This window comes from Rhea pennata, chromosome 7 (genome assembly GCF_028389875.1).
Source record: "Rhea pennata isolate bPtePen1 chromosome 7, bPtePen1.pri, whole genome shotgun sequence".
Classification (NCBI taxonomy): Eukaryota; Metazoa; Chordata; class Aves; order Rheiformes; family Rheidae; genus Rhea; species Rhea pennata.
This window is the reverse complement of record NC_084669.1, coordinates 15,341,349-15,364,377: the sequence shown is the minus strand read 5'-3', so window position 1 is coordinate 15,364,377 and position 23,029 is coordinate 15,341,349. Positions and strand designations below refer to the sequence as shown.

The window sequence follows — 23,029 nt, the reverse complement described above, 5'->3', positions numbered from 1 at the left end:
GTCCTTAATCATGACTTCCGAGCTGCTTCTGATGTTGCTCAGTCTGTAACTTTTCATCGAGAAAAACTTTGGCATCCAGGCTCCGGAGAGCTTAAATTTAATGTGGAGTCCAGCTCAGCTGCCCCAGCGGTACCAGGGCAGATGTGCCTGGACACTAACTAGGGTAACTCCTCCTAAATTCTCTTTGGAAGCTCCGCTCTATTTATGGGTGGAGAGGCTGGGGGGATGCCTGCCCTCCCACCTTCCCCCGTGTTGTCTCAAAAGGCCCTGGTGCATCTTTGATTAGGTGTAGGTCAAAAGAATTTCCACATCGTGACCTTAATAACTGCGGTTGATTGGCAGGCGGTCTGCGGAGAGGGAGCAGCCTGTCCCTTTCATCTCCCTTGGTGCCGTGCTGGGACAATGGGCCAGCATATTTTCCTTGTTGTTCCTCATTTGAAAAGGGTCTGGTATCTCTACTAGGTACCTGTGACATGGGGGTCTTGATTGGGGTCTCATAAAGGGCCCTGTCAGTGTGTCCAAAGGCCAGGAATACAAAGGCGAGCAGTGGGTGGGGGTCTCAGCTGACCACTGAAGAAGGGAGGGGAGGGTCTTGGAAGCAGTGGAGGGAGAAGCAACCCCTGATGGGAGACCTTAAAGGGGGGTAGGGGGGGAGGAGGCGGCCCATTTTTGTCCCGAACTCATCAAGCACATCTGCAGAATTGTCCCAGCCGCTGCCTCCCAGTTTCAAAAGAAAATGATCGTTTGATAAACCGTCCTGATTCACCACTTTCTCACAAGGGAGGGAGACCCACCTTTGACCTCCATGATTTCACTTGGGCCTAGCTCTCCCCCCATCCAATTGCTAGAGAAACTTTGAAATGCATCCCTTGCGCTCCCTCTCCTTGTCCCTCTTTCCCTTTACTCTCTCTTTCTTTCCCTCTCTCTGTTTTTTTTCTCTCCCTCCTCCTCTTCCCCCTACCCCCACCTTCCTCTGTCTCCCGCTTTGTAAAAAAACAGGCGCACTGCTTTGGAGTTTAGGCAAGTAATTAGTAAAATCTTTTCTGCAGCACAATAAAACCACAGCGCTTGGCCCACATATTCCCACAATTTACATACTCGCGGGCATACGAGAAAACAGGTGGCATTCCCAGTGCATCGCTGCCTATGAAAATCATTTGGAAGGCAGGGAGGGGAGGGTGCTGGGACCCGCTCGCTCCTGCAAACTATAGGAATGTGCATGAATGTATTAAAATGTTTTCACACAATGCTTGCATTTTCCAATGGGAAGAGGCATATTCTGGATGAAAGGCGGCTGGCCCAGATGCAAGCCTCTTCTGAATGTTCTTTCCCACTCGGAGTTTGTTTGCATGGACCAGACAGAGAAGGGGCTGGGGCAGGGGGAGGAAAGGGCAAGGCTAGTATCTCCAAAGAGTAAATGCTTGTGTGCCTCCTACCCACTCCCCGTCTGTGGTCCCAGAAAGTCCAGTTGTGAGGGAGTCAAGGCTGTGGAGGGGGGCAAGAGTGAGAGTCAACAGAACTTTCTGCAAAAGCCTTTGGAGTGATTGCAAATATACAGAGGAAGTAGCTTGTAATGGAGCATGTAGCTCTCTGAGTGACGGGATTCAGTGGCTGCGGCAGGAAATGACTGAGAGGGAGCTGGCTATCTTGGACAGTATTAGTATAGCAAAGTGCCTATTAATAATAGAAAACATTCTTGCAGTACGTTTCCAGCTTCACCTTATTGTCCAGGAAAAGGCTGATCAGCCCTTAGCCAATGCCATATATTCAGCTACACCTTTCCTTTTCCCAAGAGAACAGGTTGTTGCAAGACGTGCCACAAGTGGAACTTGGGATTTCCTACTCCATCTCCTTCTGGGTTGGTTTGGTTTTGTTGCCCCTTAAGAAGGCTCTTTCAGCTTGTAGGGTGTTGACAACAAATGTGTGGTGAAATCTGTATCTAAAGAGTGTAGATCGGGACTTTCATGCTAAATGCCGCAAACTAACCAAGAGAATTGATGCAAAAAGTGCCAGAAGCTGGACAAAAGCCATGCATGAATGGCTTAGCCTAGGAGCAGTGTGGGAAGACCCTGAGTTCAGCTCCAGGGATACTGTTTTATTTGAGAGTACAGTGCCCCATTGCTTCCCAGTTACTGCTGGCTCTGGATATGTTTTGTTGCAGCTGTAGCTTAGTCTTGAGGCCTCTGAGCAAGGGAACGGGATTGAGAGACAGGATGCAAAAAAGCCTTGTTGGAGAATGTGGTGGTAGGATGAGTGCTAGAGGGTTTTCTTTGATGAAAAGGCCCTTATATTCTCTAAGGGCCTGTGGTGTGGTACCAGCATGGTGATCTGGATGTCTGTCTCAATGTATACAGCCATAGCCTTTGTAAAAAGCTCTTCTGGGCAGGAATGCAGTCCAAACTGGCTCTCCCATGAGGATGTACGTGTCTGTTCCCTGCTAGACGGAGCCAGGGCAACCCAAAGTTACGACTGCTACAAAGAGCTATCCCAAGGCCCACAATGTCCAGCCCACAATGTCCAGCTCAAGCCCCTGCTCTCCCAAAAGAACGTATCAATACACAGGCTCCCAGAATAGGTTATAACCCATCAGAGGGGAGTGGGAAATGCTGTACAGAAGCTTTCTCTTTAGTTGGGCTGGCTTGCCTTGTCCTTTTTCACCAGAGTATCTTTGTGGTGACTGGAGAGAGGATATTTCCTCAGCCCTGCAAAGAGTTCCTCAGCCCTGCAAAGAGCATAAACCTAAACAAATCTTGAAACCTTTTGCAAAAAGGTGTTCTTGCATGGCAGGTATTCTTAAAATGGATCTGCAGTAGCAAATTTGCAGTAGCAAACACATTGCAAAGCTCTGCAATGTGTTCTTTTCTTTTCTTCTCTTTCCTTTTTTTTTTTTTTTTTTTTTTTTCCTCCCAGCTGACCTGGCACTGGTCATAATGGTGTTTGTCGTAGTGCAAAGGTCTTCAACTTTTTGTTGGAAACATAACTAACAACCCTACTGGCAAGAGGGCTTAGTTTTTATTTTTAATTATTGTCTTCCCTGTTCCCTGTCCCTCCCCTTCATCTTTCTGCATTGCTTAAAGAGGCAATGGAGGGAAAAAAGCTTTGGTTTTTGTTTGGGAAGGGGGTTAGGAAGGGCTACGTGGCCCCTGCAACCTCTCATAGGGGTGTCTTGTCAGGGCGCGGCATGAAGGGCACAAACAGATCATAACCTTTAAATGAAAATGCGATGGAGGGGAGAGATGAAAGCAGTGAAACAAATTAGATACATCTAGAGGGGGTGCTCAACTGGAGAAAATTAGCATTTCTTCCTAATTGGAGTGCAGGGCATTCCATTACAGGGTTTCATTACAAGGAGGGAAGCACTGGGCCTCTTTGGGGGATTCCCTCTTGCCCCCAGCACTTCTAAAAGTAAAAAATATGTTTGGAAGAGGACTGGAAAAGGACTGAATTTATTGAAGTGAAGCTTTTGGACTGCTGCAGGGAGAAGAATGATAGCAGAACTCTAGCTCCCTGTCTCTTAAGAGTAGGAGGTGGTGACGGAGTGCACATGAAGTTGAGTGTTCATCTTGCTTTTTCTGAAGAAAACTGAAAAATCCAGAAGAAGATGGAGGTGTTGGCAACTTTCTGGTACTAGTCCTTGTCGAACCAGATTTGTAGTCTGCATCCAAAATGCACGGGTTTGTCCAAAGCATAGGGTTGTATATTTTATAACTAAGTTCAAGCCTGCCTTAAACTGCATGTCAAGTCTATGATGTGCAGAGCACTTGTTCAAGGCATGTCTTTCTCATCCTGCCTCTGATTAGAGCTGCTGTATCCAACAAGAGTTTTGTGCTGTCCCTGGGAGGGCAATAGCTGAGTTCCAGTGGAAAAGTCTGATGGCTCCACTATGGCTCCAAGTCTGAAGGCTTTGTGGTCCAGGTAACCAGGGATTCAAGAAGATTCTGTACATGTGAACATTTTTATGTATGAATGGGCAGCAGAAATAACTTACAAAGGATCTCTGGATTAGGAGTAGAAGCTAACAGTTTCTTCGTCCCAAAAAGGAATTGGATTATTTATCAGTCAGTGCTCACTGGGAAAGGAGAGGAGGCAGAGGAAGGTGAAAAAAGATGAAAACAAACAAACAACCCCCCCCCCCCCAAGATGTGCTTCAGATATGGCAAGCAATATATCCTGTTCCAGCTCAGGAAAGGGCCTATATAAGTACAGGAATGTGGGTTGTAAGAAACGTCTGGGAGTCCTGTCTGCACATAAGGTATTTTCTTGTGGAGCAGGAGGGATGTTTGCAGCAGCACTGCTGTTCATCCTGGGCAGGCTGTGTTATCTGCGTGCCAAGAACAAGGTTGCAGATGGTATGAGTGTATGGAACTGATAAAAGTAAATCTTTGACTTAACCTTGCTGCTGAATTTTGGTATCTTCTTTGATTCGTTGCTCAATGGGAACCTATGTCTGCCTAGGTACAAAATTTATAAATCTGTAGGCTTTGAGGGACCAGGTCTTGCTTACATCCATGTAAATCCCTGACAGGGTATTTTGTACTTGTGGGAGCAGACTGTATCACTGTAAATATAAGTCTGTAAGGTTAGACCATTGGTGTTTTAGGGCTAAAAGTCCTGCGGATACGCAGTGGCTGCCCGTAGTCCTGTGTGCATAAGTGTTTTCTTGATTCAGCTGTACTGCTTATGACCACTCTGGCGTACCTCCTTGCTGAAGCACCTGGTGAAATCAAGTCTGAAGCAGACAAGCTGGAAGCTACAATTACATTTATAGACCAGTCTTCTTCCTCACGTCCATTTCACACACACTCCAGCAAGTGGTTTAGCATCCCGTTTGGGGAGGTATTTAAGCCTACACACTCAAATGTGTTCAGGACCAAAACGTTCTGGCCATAGCCTGGTATATCTTAGGCCTTTAGCTAGTGCTCTATTTGTCAGCTTTGAGAGCTTTCTGATAGTGGAATATTGATGTAGAAATCTGCCTTGGACATGCTTTGAATTTCTAGAGCACAAATGTAAGGGGCCTCTGTTCCCTCTGCATGTGGCATAGAGCATTGTGCTGCCCACAGGAATATCTCCAAGCCTGAAAAAGCAAGTGAAAACATGACTCAGATGGGCTTCTCGCACATTAGTTCTGGCACAAGTCCGGATAATGTGTCCCATTCCATTCTCAGCAAGAAGAACCATTTCAGTGCCTCGCAAGAGATGCTCGTGAAGTTTTCAATATGAGCAAATGCATCAAAACCAACCTGGCTATTGATCAGGTTAGCAGACTTCTTTTGAAACAATTCCCTCCCTGCCCACATCTGCTCTCTGCTTTTGAGCGACTGGAGAGGCTGGAGTTTAGAGCAGAACAAATGACTGAAGATAGGCAGGCTTCAAGGAAGACTGGTTCCTCTGAAGAATGGGAAAGTCTCCTTCTCAACATATGTTGTTGTGAGTCCAGCTGGTGTGCTGATATTCTTTAAAATATAGCATTCCAGAGAGCCTCTCGGCTAAGCTTCAGCATTCCCTGGGTAAGTGGCGTCATGCATCTCTTTTGGGAGTGGGGTCAGACACTGGAAATGTGGACAGAAGTTTATGGCTATGACCCTTTCCTTGGCCCTATTGCCTCTGGTCTCCTTGCAGAGCTGTGTGAGACCATTCCAAAATGAAAGGCAGGTTGGGAAATACTTCTTCTCTGTGCAGGGTTGTCGCTATGTCCTGCACCATTTGTTATCTAGGATCTATAAGGCCTCTTCTACCTTCCTTCCCACCTGCACGAAGTACAACTGTTGCAATCCTCTCCCTATAAAGAGGAGGTGTGGATTCATGAGGCTGTACTTAGCATCTCTGCACGTGCCTGCATGTGGCATATACTCATGCTATGCAGGCATCCTGACACTTCACAGATGGAGTGGTAATTTGGGGCCAGGTATTAAATCCAGCCTTTAATGTGCATTGCCCTGTCTAATTAGTAAATCCTTGCCCTCTCTCCTTTGAGACTGAGGTACATGTTCCTCTAAATCTAGCCGTCTATCAAAGAGGACTTGAAATGAGGCGCTGCTATGGTTGGTAGACACAGGCAGCTAATGAAGAGAGAGAGAGAGCCCATTTCCTTTGAGGAGAGAGATCTGTACCAAGGTGATTGATAGTCCCAGAGATTTATGAATGTGGGGGCTGCATAGGGGATTGCAAACTGGAACCCAACAGCTTGTTTCCTTCAGTGGTCATTTGTGCTCCCCACCTCCCCCACCCCCCCCGGGGGGGGGGGAGGAAGAAGAAAAGGAGACGAAGAAATTAGCTGATCAGAGGAAGCAATTATAGACTAAACTGAGCTGAGCAGCAACTACTACTTTTGCTGTACTTGGTCTTTCCCTCCTGGTGCAGCTGTCTTGTGTTTTGCACCTGTGCTTCGTGTGGTGACCTGCTTTGAACATCCAGGCAGATTTAATAAGGGATGGGGATGCAGCAGGACTACTTGATGTAATGGGTTTTCTCTTGCTGTGAGGTTCTGACGGTGCTCAGAACTCTATTGCCTTTCTAGCACTAACAGAGAAGCCAGTGATATGGGTCCCTACTGGCCCAGAGGGGACTGACAGTGTTTGAAGCCTTAAAATTTGAGGAGCAACCAGCTCAGTCTTAACTTCTCTCAAGACTAAAAGAGCAATGAATTGACAAGGTTGTGTGTGTGTGTCTAAACACAAGGTATGGCAGAGGAATGCTTCTCTGTACCAAATGAATGGTTCTATAATTATTTTGTATCTTGTTTTTGTGGTCTTCCCTCATATTTAGTCCCAAGTCAAGCACTCTGCAGAGATTACTGATGTGCTGACATTTGATTGCCTCCATTAGGCCATTATTGTAAAAGTGGCCTGGAAGGAAATACAGAGAATATGACAGTGGTGGACAAGCTTGAGCACAGAGGTGCTTTTAACCAAATGCTGCAATATCAGCGCTAGGGACACCTGAAATTGCTGGGAGATTGGTTGAAGTGAACTTGCAGAACTTGCTGCCCTAGAAGGTTTTGGAGATGGATGATATCAGCAGTTTAAAAAGAGATTTGGCAGATTCATGGACACAAGGTCTGTAATGATTAGTAGAAGGACTAGGTGGGGATATGCTCTCAAAAATCCTTAATGTGACAATTGTGGGTACTGTGGTACTATAAAGAGAAAGACCAGAGAAAGTGGCCAGGCTTGTACACTCTCCCTAAAAAGCATCTGTTACTAGCATTGCTGGAGACAGAGTAGTGGGTCAGAGGGACCATGGCCTGACCAAGTTGGGCATTTCTTGTGTTCTTCTGGTCATGCTTAGTCAGTCCAGCATTTGGTCTCCAGCTGTGGTCAGTAGTGGACCTCTAGGCAAGAGGGCAAGAAACAAGACAAGCGCAGAAATGTTTCTTCCTGGCTGTTCCTTCACAGCTTATAACGCTCAGGAGGTTAGGGTTTCCCTGGCTAGAGTCTGCATTTGGGCATCCCTTGGGCATCCCTTAGACATGGTAAGCTCACCATTTCCTCTCAGCTGAGCCTGTGACTGCAGTCCACAGAGATACAGCCTAACCTGAACTCATGGTTGTGTAACTGGAGCCTTTACATGCACATGGTAAAGATCTGTGGCAGCTTTGACTGGGACACTCCAAATTGCTGCAGAATCGAATCCTGATATTTTAGTAGTGCTCTGTTGAGTCTCCACTCAATATGGATGCGTGAGTGAACTTGGTTCTGGCATTTCTTCATCTGGGTGCCCTACTGGCCAGGTGAAAATGGCTCTTTTAATACTATGTTTTTGGATGAGACTTCCTAAACTCTTAGCGTGCATGGGAATGGGGTGGGGACATGGAAGGGAAAGGAGGAAACTGTGGTTTCACAATCCTGCCCACAGAGCTGCCTGTACATCTTAAGTTTCTAGACTTACGTTCCTTGAAGTGCTGGAGAACTGGCTGATAGCAGTTGTCCTGCTTCACCTAGATGGCAACCTACTACCTACTGTAGATAGGAGGGAATGAGTGGAATACTTCATATCGCTTTTGTCAGGTATTTCCTGGCATCAAAGGACAGTGTGTTTCAGGGAATCTTCTGTTCCATTTCAGACTCGGGAGAGATATGTGCCTGAAGAGGCTTCTTCCAGTTATCTTCCAGTATGATCCTTTCCCTCCTGCTCCATTTTCTGTACCATTCTTGTCTTTCAATATGTTGATATGAATCATAATAAATTGTTCCTTGTTTTCCTACCTCATCCTTTCCCTGTCTCTGCTGCCTGTTTTGTCTAATCCTTTTCCTATCTTCATCTGCCTAAACTCAATTATCACTTGAATTCACCAGTTCTTGGCCTGCCTTGCTGCCCAGTCTGTGATGATACCGAAGTACCACCAAAGGAATATTAATGCTTATGTTGTGAACCTGTGTTTTATCATATAAGGTTGTCAGGGTGATTTGAGCTCTGGCTGCTGCAAAACTTGCTCAGTAGGTTTTGGGGTAGTTCAGGAGCTGTATGGGAAGTGGTCTCCACTAAGCATCGTTGTGCCTTAGATGTGCCTTGTCTGATCAGCTGTTTAATGAAATCTCAGCTGTCTCTCTATGCATGCAGGGCTGGGACTGTCCTTTCTGGCCTGACTGGCAGGTCTTATTTCTCCTTCTGGTGCTTGCTTGCAGCCAAACATGCCCTGATTCTGCAGATGGAGGGCAGAGGCTTCATTCAGGATCTTGTTTGCTTAGAGACAAATGGTTAACGTGTTTCAAATGCTGTTAGCATGAGAACCCCAAAGCAAATCACTTTGCAGGGAGCTTGGGAGCAAGAAGCTGCCTTGAGCTTTAAGGGTAAGTGAGCTGAGGTTGTTTCAAGTATGTCCATGTCAGGGCTAAAATGATCAGAGCAGGAAAGCTCTAGCAGTCATTTCATGGCTGAGTTAAACGCAGATGAGGCTTTGCTTGCCTCCTCCACAAGAGCACCTGTGTCTCCATGCCTCACTGTCTGGATCTCTCTGCGTGCGGTGTGTGGTATATACACACGCTTCTCCTCTTTCACCTTTCCTGGTCTTTGGTTCTTAAAACCCTCTGAGCATTATTTTCCTCCCACCCCTCTGGGTAAGAATAACTCATTTAGACTTCATTAGGAAAGTGTTTGAATATTGTAGAGCAGAGGAAGAAAGTCAAGCAATATTTTTAAGTGTTTGGAGTTTTTTTCCCCTCTTCCTGTAAACCTGAGCAAGTACAGCTCCTGCTTCTGCATCGTTATGTGGAGTAAGAACTACTGCCCTTTGTGGGAAGGTTACTGGGAAGGTGATGAAACTAGGAGTTGGGTGCAAGGTCTTCCTCACCATCGTGATCACTTTTTTTTTTTTTTCCAAAATTCTCCTGAGCTGGGAAGTTTCAATTTGGTGTGTGTGTGTGTGTGTGTAAAGGAATAACACAAAAATAGGTCATGGCTTGTTGTACTAGGAAAATTAATTCCCTCTGACCCCTACTTTTAAACTGAAACATTCTTGAGTTTTAGTTGTCCTGGCAAGCCTGACAGGATTCTCCCCTCCCCCTGACCTCAACAGTGTGCAGGGATTGCTGTCTTATTGAAAAGTCATTTTCTATCATATGTTCTAATGGAAAAGTTTAGATAAGCTCTCATTATAGATGCATTTTTTTAAAAAAAGAATACTTGTTACTGGAAACTTTGCCAGTCACCACATCTGAAAATATATTGCAATTGGTGCTGGCAATCATGAAGCTTAAAAAAAGAGAAAGGAGATTTTAAAAATAGGAGCGGTTTTCTTCTTTTGTGTTATGGTTCTTCAAGCATTTGCTACACATAGGTGTGTATTCAGACTTTTCTCCAAACTGATAAGAAGTGAAACCTTTGCTTAATTGAATTTTACATCTCCCCTTATTCCTACCCCAGGGAGTGTTTTGAGAAGAAAAAAACTCGGATACTGTAGGGTCTGTGATATGGAATGTGAGTGGGCAACACAACAGATCTTTTTGCACTAGTGTGGGGATTGTTTGCCATACTTCTTTACTTAGCCTTGAAATTGGCCTGGTCAGTTTGAGCCTGCTTATATTTATTCTTGTTTTCTGGTTCTCAGATCCTAGCATTGATTTCATGTTGAACGTATATTGTTCAAAAGCATCAATAGTTGTTCTTAAAGGAAGAAGTCTTGAGCATGGATGAGCTGAGGGCACACAGTATCTAGCTGAACTCATCCCTGTAGCAAGTACTTAAAGCGGGTTGGGTGAGACCAAAAAATACTGATTTGAAATTCAAAAATGTTGCTGTCTGTCACAGTCTTCAATAAAAGATGAAAGATTTACATGATCTGAAGAGAAACCAGAGGGGTGGAATCGTGTAACTTTGCCAGCTTCAAACAACCTGCCATGGGGTTGTGTCACAGCTTTTATATCTTTTAGGTGGTCCAAAATCTACAAATCTATGACCAAGGGGTTTGTGCTGCCTGTCTCTGTGCTTTGTATTGAGTGTCTATGAATCTCCTTTCCTTGCTGGCAGGAGTGTGGTGACTACATCACCTCCTACAGCTTGTTTAACAGTCCTGTGTAGTTGGTGCTCTGATGAAAGCAGAAGGCTCCTTTTGACTTGGATACTGCTTAGCTTGTGCTCTTCATTAAAAAAATAAATAAATAAAAAAAAAGGCAATTCTTGCTTTTCAGTAGAGTGCTTCAGTTATAAGGGACCTGAGATGAGATTTTGAAGACCATAATTCATCAGGTTTGAGCCTCCTAAAAAAATGGAGAGACTCAATGCATTGGAGTTGTGATCACCAAATCAGCTGAGCAGATTTAACATGCCCACAGCCCTGAAGCTGACCAACTAAAACAAAGCTTTCTGTCCCAAAAGGAACTGTGATAATTGAAAGAAAGAATAAATTCTAACAAGCCCTGCGTATCAACAGAGGTGTTTGCTTATCTCAGGATGCAGCTTTCTGATTTGTGAGACAACTAATGCTTCAGTCTGGGACAGTACAGGAGTGATACACTGGGACCCAAGTGGTTTGACCAACAAACGTGTGGCTAGTGCTATTCAGTAGGTTCTGCAGAACACGAAGCCTGGGATAAAAAGGGAGCTGGCATAAGTGAGGCTCCACTACGAAAAGCAATTTTGCTTTGCTAGCAGGAAATGGCTCAGCAAAGAGAAAACCTGGTACCTTTGTTGCTATCCTCCCAGCTCTGCTTGTTACCTAACTTCTGGACATATGTTGGAGGATGTGAATGAGTCATCCTTGACCTTCTTTACAGTAAGAGTTGACAGTGACCTTGGCACGGTTCTTGCTATCCTATCTGGGACCTCCCATTTCTTCTTTGCAAGCCTAACGCCTTTCCCAGTCTTGATGCAAAGATGCTGCTAGATATCCTACTCTGAGTAGAGGTTACACCAAGCTTTTTCTAGAATTTGTGCTTGCAGCTCACCTCTTCAGATGCTCCTGCTGTGCATTCCTGCATCCGTTTTCTCCTTTACCTTTTTTTTTTAATTTTATTTTTGAGGGGGGGGCATGCTCTGCTAGGGGCTAGGGAAAAGATGCATGTCACGAGCTGGCCTCCTTGGAGCATGTCCTGCTGCTGAATGTGCCCTGGCTCTGCCAGGCAGGCTGTCCCGCTCCAGCCCCCTCCTCCTACTCGCCCCAGATCGGAGCCCCTGAGAGGCCTTTGTCCGCCTGTTGAGAGCAGCCCCCATCCCGCCGTTCCCACATGGTGCACCCTCCCTGAAAGCCCCCTCCTCATTCAGCAGTTTGGGCTGAAAGAACCTTGGCTAATTACGCCAGGCTGAAAATTACCACTTTGCTTCGTTCTCCTGCTGCTGGGCCCATTTGTGTGGGGCCTGTAGTTAGAGGGAACAAAGCCCCCCCCGGTGGAGTCAGGCAGGCCCCAAGTGTGAAGCTACAGGTAGAAGCAAGAGGGGAATGAAGGGAATAATTACCAGCTTCTCCAGGTGAAAGCCCTGTTAAAACTTCAATAAGCCAATTAGGGGCCAGGGTGTGTGTGTGGGGGGAGAATCTCCCCCACCTATAAGTGATTCCCACCAGGCAATTAACAGAAATCATTTCATGGAGGGGAGGGGTAGGTAAGAAATGACTCTTAGAAATTGTCTTGGGGCTGGGGGTGGGGGGGAGCCTGAAACAACACAACTGCTGCAGTGGTCCTCATGTACTCCAACCTCCCTGCTCACTGTGTGGCCTGAAAGTGTTGGTGGGGAGAGGGAGGAGGGAAGAAAAATAGCAAAGAAAAAGGAATCGCTGGAGCTTTACACCTGGGCAGGCTTTGAGAAAGCAAAGGCTGGAGTTCAGAGCTTCTTGTAAGGCTGTGTGTGGGCCCAGAACACTGAGCTGCTGAATCTGGGGAAATGGTTGAGGGTCACGCTCAGGGTGTCCTCCCTGTCAAGGCTAGGAGGAAGGATAAAGGTGTTGAGCTCAGCTGGGCAGGGTTACGTGCTGGGGTGTGAAGGCTAGAGGTGAGTAGGCACACAGGTGAGAAATGGTACCTTCAGAGAACTGCCTGACGTACTTGAAGGTCTACAGGTGCCCTGTCTTATTCTACAGAGAGATAGTGTCTGATGTCTCATACCTTTCCATGCATCTCATCCAAGGGACTATGTTCTTGTGCTGCTCAGCCAGCAGTTTCACCTGATTCTCATGTTAAGTTGGCTAGGAAGAGCTAGTGTATTTGCTCAAAACAGAGGTTTTATGAAGTTGTCTTGCCCTGCAATTGTGCTGTATTGCTGATGGCATATGCAGTGGTCTAGGATAGAGCCTGCTGTGCCGTGCACACCTAGCAGGAGTCTCTGCGAAGTTGTAGGCAGCAAAAGTTTGAATACCTGCTCTGTAGAGGAGAGCAAGAGGTGAATGTAGGATGAAGGTGCAGCAAAGGATTGAGTTTGTCCTAGTGATGCTGGAGGGGGAAATGCATAGCATAATTAAAGCAGCATTGTCTGTGGCTATTTTCCCTGCACTTTCAAAAAAAAAAAAAAAAAAAAAAACAAAACACCCAAACTTGAACTCCTCAAAACACAAATGTAACCTTAGTAGTGTCTTTTTTGCCATTATAATGTTACAGCTTATGAAATGTCCTGTGAGGTTTTGATCCGGTGATGAGTGAAAGCTGAAAGAACTCTACTGGAATAGTGTTTAACCAACTTGTCTTCTGGACCTACTTGATAGTCAGTTCACAATATAGTTTCAAATATTCTTTAGGAGGAGCAGAGAAATGCATCTCTTACGTGGTCTTGTGTTTAGATTCAGAGGTGGTTTCTCAGCAGTGTTGCATTTTTTTACGGTTCTCCCAAGATGTAACCGCAGTGAATGCCTGTAAGGGAGCTCTGTCCACAAAAAGGCCTGGTAAGCGTGCATCGGAGAAATGGTTGTGGCACTGGCTTTCTGTCTCCGGGATGATGTTAGGTACATATTGTTCAGACCAGTGCCTGAGTTATATATTGTATGACATTTCTCCTTTGGTTAAGGAGTCTGTTTTTCCCTGTCATAATATGAGTATCAGTTGGTGATTAAATTGGGACTAGAGAGAGCTAGGGATGCAGGGAGTTCTTGCACAGATATCTCTGTGCAGAACATCCACTCCCTGCCTGGCAAGTACAGGGGTCAGGGAGGGAGAGGGAAGAGTATTATGCATATCATAGAAGGATTTTACACTGTTAAACTTGGGTTTTCAAGCCTTTGCTTTTAATAAAAGAGCAGAGGTGACATCAACCCAGTAGCAATAATTGTGCAGCCACAAAGGTCATTCTGTTTGAGGAACTGAAGAATCGCAGCAGCAGTGTAGAAAGCATCTTTTAAGTATCCTTCGTATATGGGAATATCTAAAGGGTTCACCCAGGATCCCCGATCCTCTTTTAGAGGTAATTGGAGTGTGGTCATGTCCTGGACGCTTTCTTCTTCCTCAAAGCCATGTGTGAAGTGGAATACTGAGAAAAGGAGGGTGGTGTTTAGCTGCAGAATAGTCTTGATGCTCACAGTGCTGTCTGAGTAGGCACTTTAGCGTCTAATAAAGCATATTTTCCAATTGGATGCCCCCATGTGAAAAAAAAAAAAGCTCTCTATGCATGTCTCTCTTGTGTGGATTCTCTATCTTAATATCCTTGAGCTCAGGTTTTCTTCACAGAGGAAAAAATGCAGCGAGTGTGTTATACCCTGTTGCTTGTTTTCAGAAAGGGAGCCTGCTGTTGGGCTTGTGAAGTGATGGACAGTGGACAGGGACATGACATTACTTGGGCAGACAATGTGGGGTGAAAAAAGCAATAAACGCTGGGTGGAGGTATCTAGCTGGGTGCCTGTTAATCAACTTGTTACTAAGTAGAGATGATTCCTCTAACAGGGTGGGAATTGGGCAGTTAGGGAGAAGAAAACCATTTATTCTATCTTTATTCTGTCTATTCTATCTTATCTATCTGTGGGTCTCTGAAGTTTGGAGCAGGACCTGAAGCTACAGGCCAAGTGGAAGGGTTGGACTGGTAAAGCTGATCTTCCCTCCACCCTGATACGTGCATTGAGTGAAACAGGAGATAATGACTGCTCTCAAATGCACATGTTCTGCCTCAGATGTGAGACTTCTGTTTAAACTCAGCATCTCTACAGTGTTCTTCAGTTAAAAATGCAAATGCCTCCTTCCTGGCGACCACTTTCCAGTTGTACACTGCACTGGAGGCAGCATGCAAATGAATTATTAGCCTGTCTCTCCAAGCCTATGTCACCAGTGCGCCTTGCCAGAGCATGGCATTTCTTTTTGGAGTAGCTGTGATTATAAATGGTGAGACATTCATGCAGTCATTTTTTTATGCATTTTGTTTTCTCTTCTGTGCTGAGTTCCTTATGGAGTGTCCATAAAGACTGGGAAGAATTCTTCTGTAGTTTTTCTGTGGACAATTTACGATGCATACCAGGAACGAGGTTCAACCCTGAGCTGGCTGATGCCTTGGGACAAGCTGCGGCATACACAGAAGGCTCAAGAAAGCCACAACAAATGTACCAACATTCTCCAGTCTGTTTGTAGAACAAGCCTGGTCATTTAGTTCTAGCTACAATGTTGTTTACTGCTGGACAAAGATGAGGCTGTGCTGCAATGGGTCTTTGCTTGCTCAAGTGAGCTTCGTCCTCTTACCAAATCTAAATACGGACCAATTGTATGTGCCACCGAGTGATTGGGCGTAGCTCTAAGCTCAGCTCCAGAGCACTGTGGAAGCTCTCTTTCATGCTGAATCTGGATGAATAGTACAGGGACTAGAGAATGCCCAGCCACCAGCAGGCATTTGAAACAAGGCTTTAACAAAGTACAATGTCGCTATCCTTGAGCCTAGAAGAGCAGCCAATGATGCAGATAGAAGATGCACAGGTCAGAGTTTGATGTATCCTCCTTTCCTTGCACTGAAGATGAAACTCTGAAGGTGCAGGGCTGAAGTGTTGCCTGACAAGATGTGGGAGGAGTATGGTACATGGTACATGGAGCTAGGGACTGGAAGAACAGGAGAGCCCTTGAGGACTGAAGAATATTAAAGACTTAGTGTGGAGCCAAAAGCCAGAAGGATATTGCAGGGCTGCAGTAAGTCGGATGCAACCTGCCCTTGATATTTCAGATTTTGGACAGTTGTATCATGTGCCATCAGCCTCTGCAGCTTTTCCAGTCCTATCTTCTAAACAGACTTCCATTCACCATACTTGCTGTTCTACAGAGTAGTGATTTTTGGCCCATTAACAGTGGCCAGACTTCTGATGTGATTGCCTTAAATGCTGATGGTGTGACTGCCTTACATGCTGATATTGCTTTTGGTAGGCTTAGAGGCTGTCATCTTGTTCTGTATGCTGATGGTGCTGTGGAAGTGGGACAAAGACTTTCATCAGAGAGCTGACAAGGAAGCCTGCTGAGGCAAAGGACCTTGCTGGGCTCGGGCTCAGAGTGAGAGGCAAACTGAAGCTGATTTTAGTCGCTTTGCTTGCTCTATTCCTTTTGATGTGTTTGAGGCTGTGCTGTTGGAAGCGACAACAATAAAGGAGTGATTCCCCAATGGCAAATTCTTCTCAACTTCAGGGAGGACAGAATGAGACCTCCAGTGACTTCCTTCCATAACAAAGGAAGCTGGAAATACCCTGTCTTTTTGGGGCTGTCACATCTGGCTGACTAATCTGGCCAGTCTTTAGTGTCTTTGGGGACCCTTCTTGACTTTGTGTGTCTGCCTCTCCTGCCTTCATTCTTTTAAATATATTTAATCCTGTTTCCTACTGAAAAAGGAACTCTGTGGAACTGGGAAGTTACAGTGTGGGTGAGCAGCCCCACTTCTGGTTCCGTGGGATTTTTTGGCCTTCGAGATACTGCATGTTCCACAGTGATCTAATTATTTTCTTTATTTTCTTGCAAATAGCTTCACTTTCCTTTTTTAAAGGAATACTCACTTAAGAAAATGTCTAATCAGTATTTTTGATCTTGTAGCATTGTACCATCTCTCCCACTGCATAAAAGTGCTTCCTATATTGCCTTGGCAATAGCTTTATTTTAGAGTTTAAAAGAGTTCTCTATGGTGTTAGAAGACACAGGGGAAAAGATGGGGGAAAGCTTGGCAAGGTTTTGGTTGTAGATGAAAGAACATGATAAGCACTGGGGACTGTTTATTTTCCTATGGATACTCTTCCCAGACAGATCCCAGAGACTTGCTATGTCTTCCAGTTTTGTATTCAGGTTCTAAGTGGTCTGCTGCCTGCTCATAGAGCACAGTTCCTCTTCAGTTAGGATGCTGTCTGTTAGTGGCTTTAGAAAAGAGGACTGTATCCTTAAAACAGTAGGGGTAATCTTTGAGGTTTAAAACACAGATGTTGTGCCCTCTGAACATATTCTGAACTGTAGGTGGGTTCTCTACCTGAATGGTGACCTTGCAAAAGCGGAACTGCCCGAGGTTGCTGTGGCTTACAACACTGATCAGACCTAACTGTGGTTAGTCACAGCCCTGGATCCCTGCAGGTTCAAGATTAAATGCTTGTAGCATGGTTTTCCTAAGCAGATCTGCAGAAATGTGCTTGTGCATGTAGTACATGTAGTCCAGCTGGCACATGCCTTTGTATTTGCTTAGTTTACAGTTACTGAGCTGGCATTGTATAATCCAGCTGCCTTATTTTACTTCTGAGAGACTGAAGGTGCTTGATTCAGTACTCTGGTCCTCCCCCAAAGGGAACAAAGTAGGCCTAAAGCAATCTATCTGGAGCAGTGTGTCCTCCAGGGATGTGAAGGCAAGGCACCAGTCCTGCCTGCCCACCTGACCCTGGTGTTGTCCGGCACTGCCTGAATTAAAGATGTGTGGGACTTAATTTTTTATGTCGGTCGTGCCTGCTTCTTTGTGGAAGAGGAAAAGCTGAAGTGATGTTGTTTGTCTGTCTTTTCTGTCCTCTCTCCCCGCCCCTTTTTTTTCTTCTCCCTTCACAAGTGATTTGCCACTGGGGAAGGAGCACCTGCTTCCACGTGCTATCTCTGTCTCTCTCCCTTTGTGTGTATATGGACTGCTGGAGAAGCTTCATGCTAGAGGTGCTGAAACTCACAGCAGTGAGTTTTCTACCCCGCTCCTCTTCCCTGGACAATGTTGTTACTGTTGCATCTGCTCCCCAGCCTCCCGGGCTCTTCAGCAGGGGCTCCATCAAGTTTGTGTGACCTTAGCACTGTATTCATGCCGGAGGAGTTGCCTTCCGTAATGATGTCAACTGATGAGGTTAGCAGGATGGTGGCGGCCACGATAAGACATGACATGTTCTAATGATTCGCCTTAGCGGACTGCGTGTGTGTGTTGGGGGGGCACAGAGGGGCTTAGAGAGGGGAGGTGGGGGCCCCACAGGTGCCGACAAAGACTTTGACCTTTGCTGCTATAATATCAGTGTTTCACAGGCAGGGCGGTTCGGTAACCCACTTTCAGCCCATCAAAAATTGATTTAATTGCAATTTTTTCCCCCAATTAGGAGCACTGGAGCTTAACTAATTGGAGTAATAGAGAGTAATAAGGCTCTGATAAAAAGCCTTCCTCTGCCTCCTTTGTATCTTGTGTCATTGCCTGTCAGAGGTCAGAGAGCTTGCATATTCTATTAGGCAGAGTTGCCTTCATTTGTACAAATTAGTTTACCCAACAGTAATTAAAATGCCAGTGCAGGTCGGGGAGAGCTGAATACAATTGATGGGCACATTGGTGAAGGATTTGACAGCTCCGGTGGCCTGCCTTGCCAAAGCGTGTCAGTGCTGAATCAAAGGCTACACAAACCCACAGACCCGTGTGCTTAACCCGCAGCACTGTCAGCATCAACTGCCCTCTCTCCTCTTCTTCTCTACTCTTCGTTTGAGACTTGCTGCTTCTTCTCCTTCTTTTCTTACTCTGCTTAAGACTTTTTTTTTCTTTTTTTAAGAAAAGTTTCCCATCTGTCTTCGCGCTATCCTTTCTGTTGATTTGCTTTCATAATGCTACTGCAGCTCCCCCATCCTGTCTCCCTGGGTGCTCCCCCTCCTATCTCCCTCCCTCCCCCTGCGCCTTCCACATTCCCAGCTGCAGGGCTTTCTCAAGTAATAACTTCTTTGTTTCCTGGTCTGATGAGTCTCCATATATAATAGTCTCCAAAATGGAACAACGATGTCCAATTCCAGGGGGCGGGGGAGTGTACGAGGGAGGAAGGAACAGGCTCTTGCACGTGTCAAGCAGATTCTGGACTCAAAATCCCCAAAGAGCGGAATAGGACTTGGGAAGCAATCTGTTTACAGTACAGGGGAAGGGCATAAGCCTGGGCCACGGTGAAAGTTTGGAGAGAAGAGGTTAGAAAGAACCTATTTCACCCAGATCCCTTCAATGGCTTTGTATAGCCAGAATCGCCAGCTCAGCTCAGCCAACACTTGCTCTGGAGGCTGGGTTGACAGTGAGAAAGATACGTATAGTACAGTGGGGTTTGCATCTCTGGAGTTGAGACCATTTCCAAACCTCATGACAAATAGCATCTTTTGGAAAAGACCCACATGCAGCTGTCTCTTCCCAGCAGTCATATCTAGCAGTGTTTTGTCCAGGATGGGGTGAAACAGGGGGGTCGGCATTTTGAGAGCAGGAGTGGGATCATCCCCACTGGACTGTAGCCAGCGCACTGCTGCTGTTGCCAGAAATGCCATGGGATCTGTAATGGCTGCAAGTCAGTCAGATGGAGAGAAGTTCTTGTGTTTCTTCCAACAGCACTGCCAAAATATGCATGCTCTCTCATATCCCCTGGCTCAGCTCCTGTTGAGGGGGATGATCTCTAATAGGATGCCTTTTCAGTGGCATGGAGAAGGCTTTCCCTCCCTTCCCTCCCCCCCCTCACCCAGGAGAGAGTTTCAAGTGGGAAGAAGAATGTCAGAATCTCAGATGACTAGAAGATGCTTTGCTTTGGGCAGCAAAAGCAGGCTGAGCGTGAAATATGTGTGTCCAAGTGCTCTGCAAAGTCCCGGCCTTCTTGGCACAGTAGAGATAGAAATGCTACATTGGCTTGCTTGTTGCTTTTAACCTCCCAGGGAATCCCTGTCAAGACGACATACCCAGCTGTGGTAGTCCTGCAATGGTGCTTATTTTCCACTTAGAGGAACCTCTTGGAAGGAGCTCATAGTAATGATGCCCAGCGACTTTCATAGGGCATGAGAGGGCTTAGTGGGGAAAGAAGCTCTGCGTCTCCAAGCCCATCTGAAGCTTGGACTAAATATAGCAGTTTTTATGAGAGATAAGTCATACCTGCACTAATGTTTGTAGGGCATCTTGTGCTTTTCTCTTCCCAGTCTAGTCTCTTCTCAGTCTCTTTGACTCGTGAAAGCATTGGTAGGGAAAATAAATAACACTTATTAAGCTGGTGATTGAATAAGTCTTAATGCTGTCCTGCTCATATACCTCTGGAAGATATTTTGAAGCTAAACTTTACATGCTTAGCTCCAGTGTACATGTTGTCTTACACCTACCATAGCTGATGTGTGTTGCCCTTTTGCTTGGAGTCAAATTGGCATCTCTGCAAGGTGCTCGGTCACAACAAGCCCAAGGGCTGAATTTATCTGTCTCCAGACCAGACTCAAAGTGAGGGACCCTGCGTCATCCCCTGGCAATCCAGCCTTCAAGTTCTGTTCGTTCTCAGGCTTTGGCAGTCTCTCACAGGCACTGCTTCCTTGTGTATGCCTTGTGGATCCTATTCGGTAATTCTAGCAGTGAAGGTGCCCTGCTTTTCTGGGAGAAGTCTTATCTTTGCTTGCTAATGGGCTCCAGCCTGTTAAAGATAAGGCTGGCAAACCTGATCCTCCTAAAGTATGAAACAAAATTCCTGTTGGCTGAATAGAGTCAGCTTTACCCAGAAGAGACTTGTCTGTGGCCCCAAGGCTTGTATGTGATGCCATAGAAGGATCTCTTCATTTAACACTATAGTTTTTGGAGGGGTGGGGGATTAGGACTGAGGAGGGAAATCTGAAGTCCAGAACTGTCAGCATGAGCAGAGATTAGACCTTGCTGTTCCTCCCACCTTTTTCTCCCTGCTGGTGTACCTCCATGCTAATTTAGACCTGTGGCAACCATCAAAGCCTTGCTGCATACCTTCTGCACAAAGGAGCCTGTCTCCCATATGGGGACGTTCTCTGCTGGGACAGAGTCAGCTTGTCCCCCAAAGAAAAAAATCTTAAGCACCCAATTGCCTGCTTGACTGACTCCCTGGCTGCTATTATGTTTCTAACCACAGTAATTGGCTTTAGTAGTTATTAATGGATTATGTTTGGGGAGGGAGGGATAGAACCCAACACCTAGCTTTGTAGCTGAGGGATTCACTGACCAAAGCGCTGCTTTCCAAACATGAGGTTTGACTGGCAAGCTGTATGAGCAAGTCCTTTTTATCTGTCTGCTGTTAGATGAGAGATACTGGCACACAGGCAGTGCTCACTCTTGTCTTGTGCACTGTGGTGGAGGGAAGGCAGGTATTGAGCAGAAACTCTGTATCTAAAGCAAAATGCTGCAAGCTTTCTTAATTGGCCTTTGTGGCTGTTGAACAGGGATGGGAATCAGCTTCTATAGTGACTTTTCCTTGGACTCTCAGATTTTGGCCAGGAACTTCCATGGGGAAAGGTACATATGTGCACTCTTACAGCATATGTTGTTTGGAGCCCTGTGCTGCAGGTATATTGAGCCTATTGCACATGCACTGTTTGTGAACTTAGGATTTTGCATGTGAGGGAGCCTAGTTGGAGGCTATCTGCAGTAGCTCTAGCTTGGTACTGCAGGCTCCATCCACAGAATCACAGAATGGATAAGGTTGGAAGGGACCTCTGGGGATCATCTAGTGTCCACCCTCCTGCTCCCCCCCCCATCCTCTCCCCCTCCAGCTCAGCAGGGTCACCTAGAGCATGTTAGACAGGGTTGCGTCCAGGCAGGCCTTGAATATCTCTAGAGAAGAAGACTCCACAACCTCTCTGGGCAACATGTTCCAGTGCTCCGTCACTCTCACAGTGAAGAAATTCCCCTTCACATTCAGGTGGAACTTCCTGTGGTTCAGTTTGTGCCTGGTGCCTCTTATTCTTTCGCAAGCGACAACTGAAAAGAGTTGTCCATCCCTAAATGGAGATCAATCCCTAAATGGCAGCTAAGGATCATGGTGCTTGTGTGGACACTTTCAGGTATGCATGCCTGGGGAGGAAGGATATAAGCAGGAAAAAGAGAGCTTTTGGTAGCTAAAGCTTCGTGCAGCTCTTTGGGATTGTTTGATAGTAGATGTAGATAGTGATAGCTGTCTGTCTCTTCTGCTTAGTATGCTTGGCAATGTTGCTTCAGCCTTATGATTTGGCGAAAACAGTTGCTGAGCTAAAACATGGAGCTAGGACTAGAAAGAGTCTTGAATTCTGGCCCTACTTCTACAAGGCTTTGACTTTGAAGTTGAGTGTGTGTTCACACCTTCACTACTGGAGTACTTTGTAACACCAGCAGTAGTACTTCTCACAGAAGCTGAGGAGATTACGAGAACCCATTCCCCATGCGTTAAAGCCTTGGAGACATCTTCTGACCTCCAAAAGAATGTTGTAGAGGATCAAAAGAATATTTAAAATTTGCTATTTTTATGGACATGGCAAGTTTACTTATTTTGCTTTCCTCTTTCAACTGCCAGCCCCTGTGTCATGCTGCGGAAGACGTTTAGGCAAAGCATAGAGCCAGCCTGTATTTAAAGTAGTGACTGTTTCCTGCATTCATGCTGTCCTTGTTGCAATGATTTAAACATAGTTTTGGCATTTTATTTTCAGTAGCTGCAATAAATGTTTCTTTGTGAGAGATCATTTATAGCTTACTTAGAAATCTTTGTGTGAATTGGTTCCTCTTCTTTGGATTGAGGATAAGAAGCTGGCACAAAGCAAGCAGTGTGGTATGGAGAGCCGCAGCACCAAAGTGCTCCTGCTGGCTCAATTTAAGGGTTAGTTCTTATCAACTAGTTCAAGGCCAGTGGATATCAGGTGACTTCTGCAGCCAGCATGGTATTGCCAAAGAGGATTTTGGATTTTGGAATGGACTCTGTTGGAAAGTGTGAACTGAGCCAAATATTGTTGCAACAGAGTTATGCTGAGGTATCTCTAGTAGAGGGTACTTAAACACTGAGCAGGGCAACTTGATCCAACTTTAAAATTGGCCCTGCTTTGAGCAGGCTGGGCTGGAGACCTCTAGAGGTTCCTTTCAATTCATGTCATTCTGTGATTTGTTAGACCTGTGATGCTGCAGCCAGTTCATGATGGTGCTGGGAATTTGTCAGCAGGCAGAAGCAAGACATGAAATAGAAAGTTAACAGCAGGTTTTCCGTGGGGTCTATCAGTAGCTTATGGTTTCACTGACAGTATATGAAAAGTCACGAGTACTGTGCTAGCTGTTCTGAAAGTGTCATTGCAAGTACAGCTATTCTTGTTCTAGGCTTTACCTCCACACACAGAGATATATCTATATTTCCTGCCAATTCTCGGCAGTCATCTTCTGCTGAGAAGTTTAGGCCAACTCCTGATAGAGCTTTGAAGCATCTCTCTTCAGAGCATGAGGATTTGAAGATTTGTAAATTGTTTTGTTTTGTTTACAG

The 23,029-nt window shown here is 45.7% G+C and overlaps 1 protein-coding gene across 1 annotated transcript in view; it reads left to right on the top strand.

Annotated features, from left to right (window-relative positions):
• The window catches only part of FBXW4 (F-box and WD repeat domain containing 4), a 64,543-nt gene that overhangs the window by 25,473 nt on the left and 16,041 nt on the right, over nt 1-23,029 (top strand). The window lies entirely within an intron of this gene.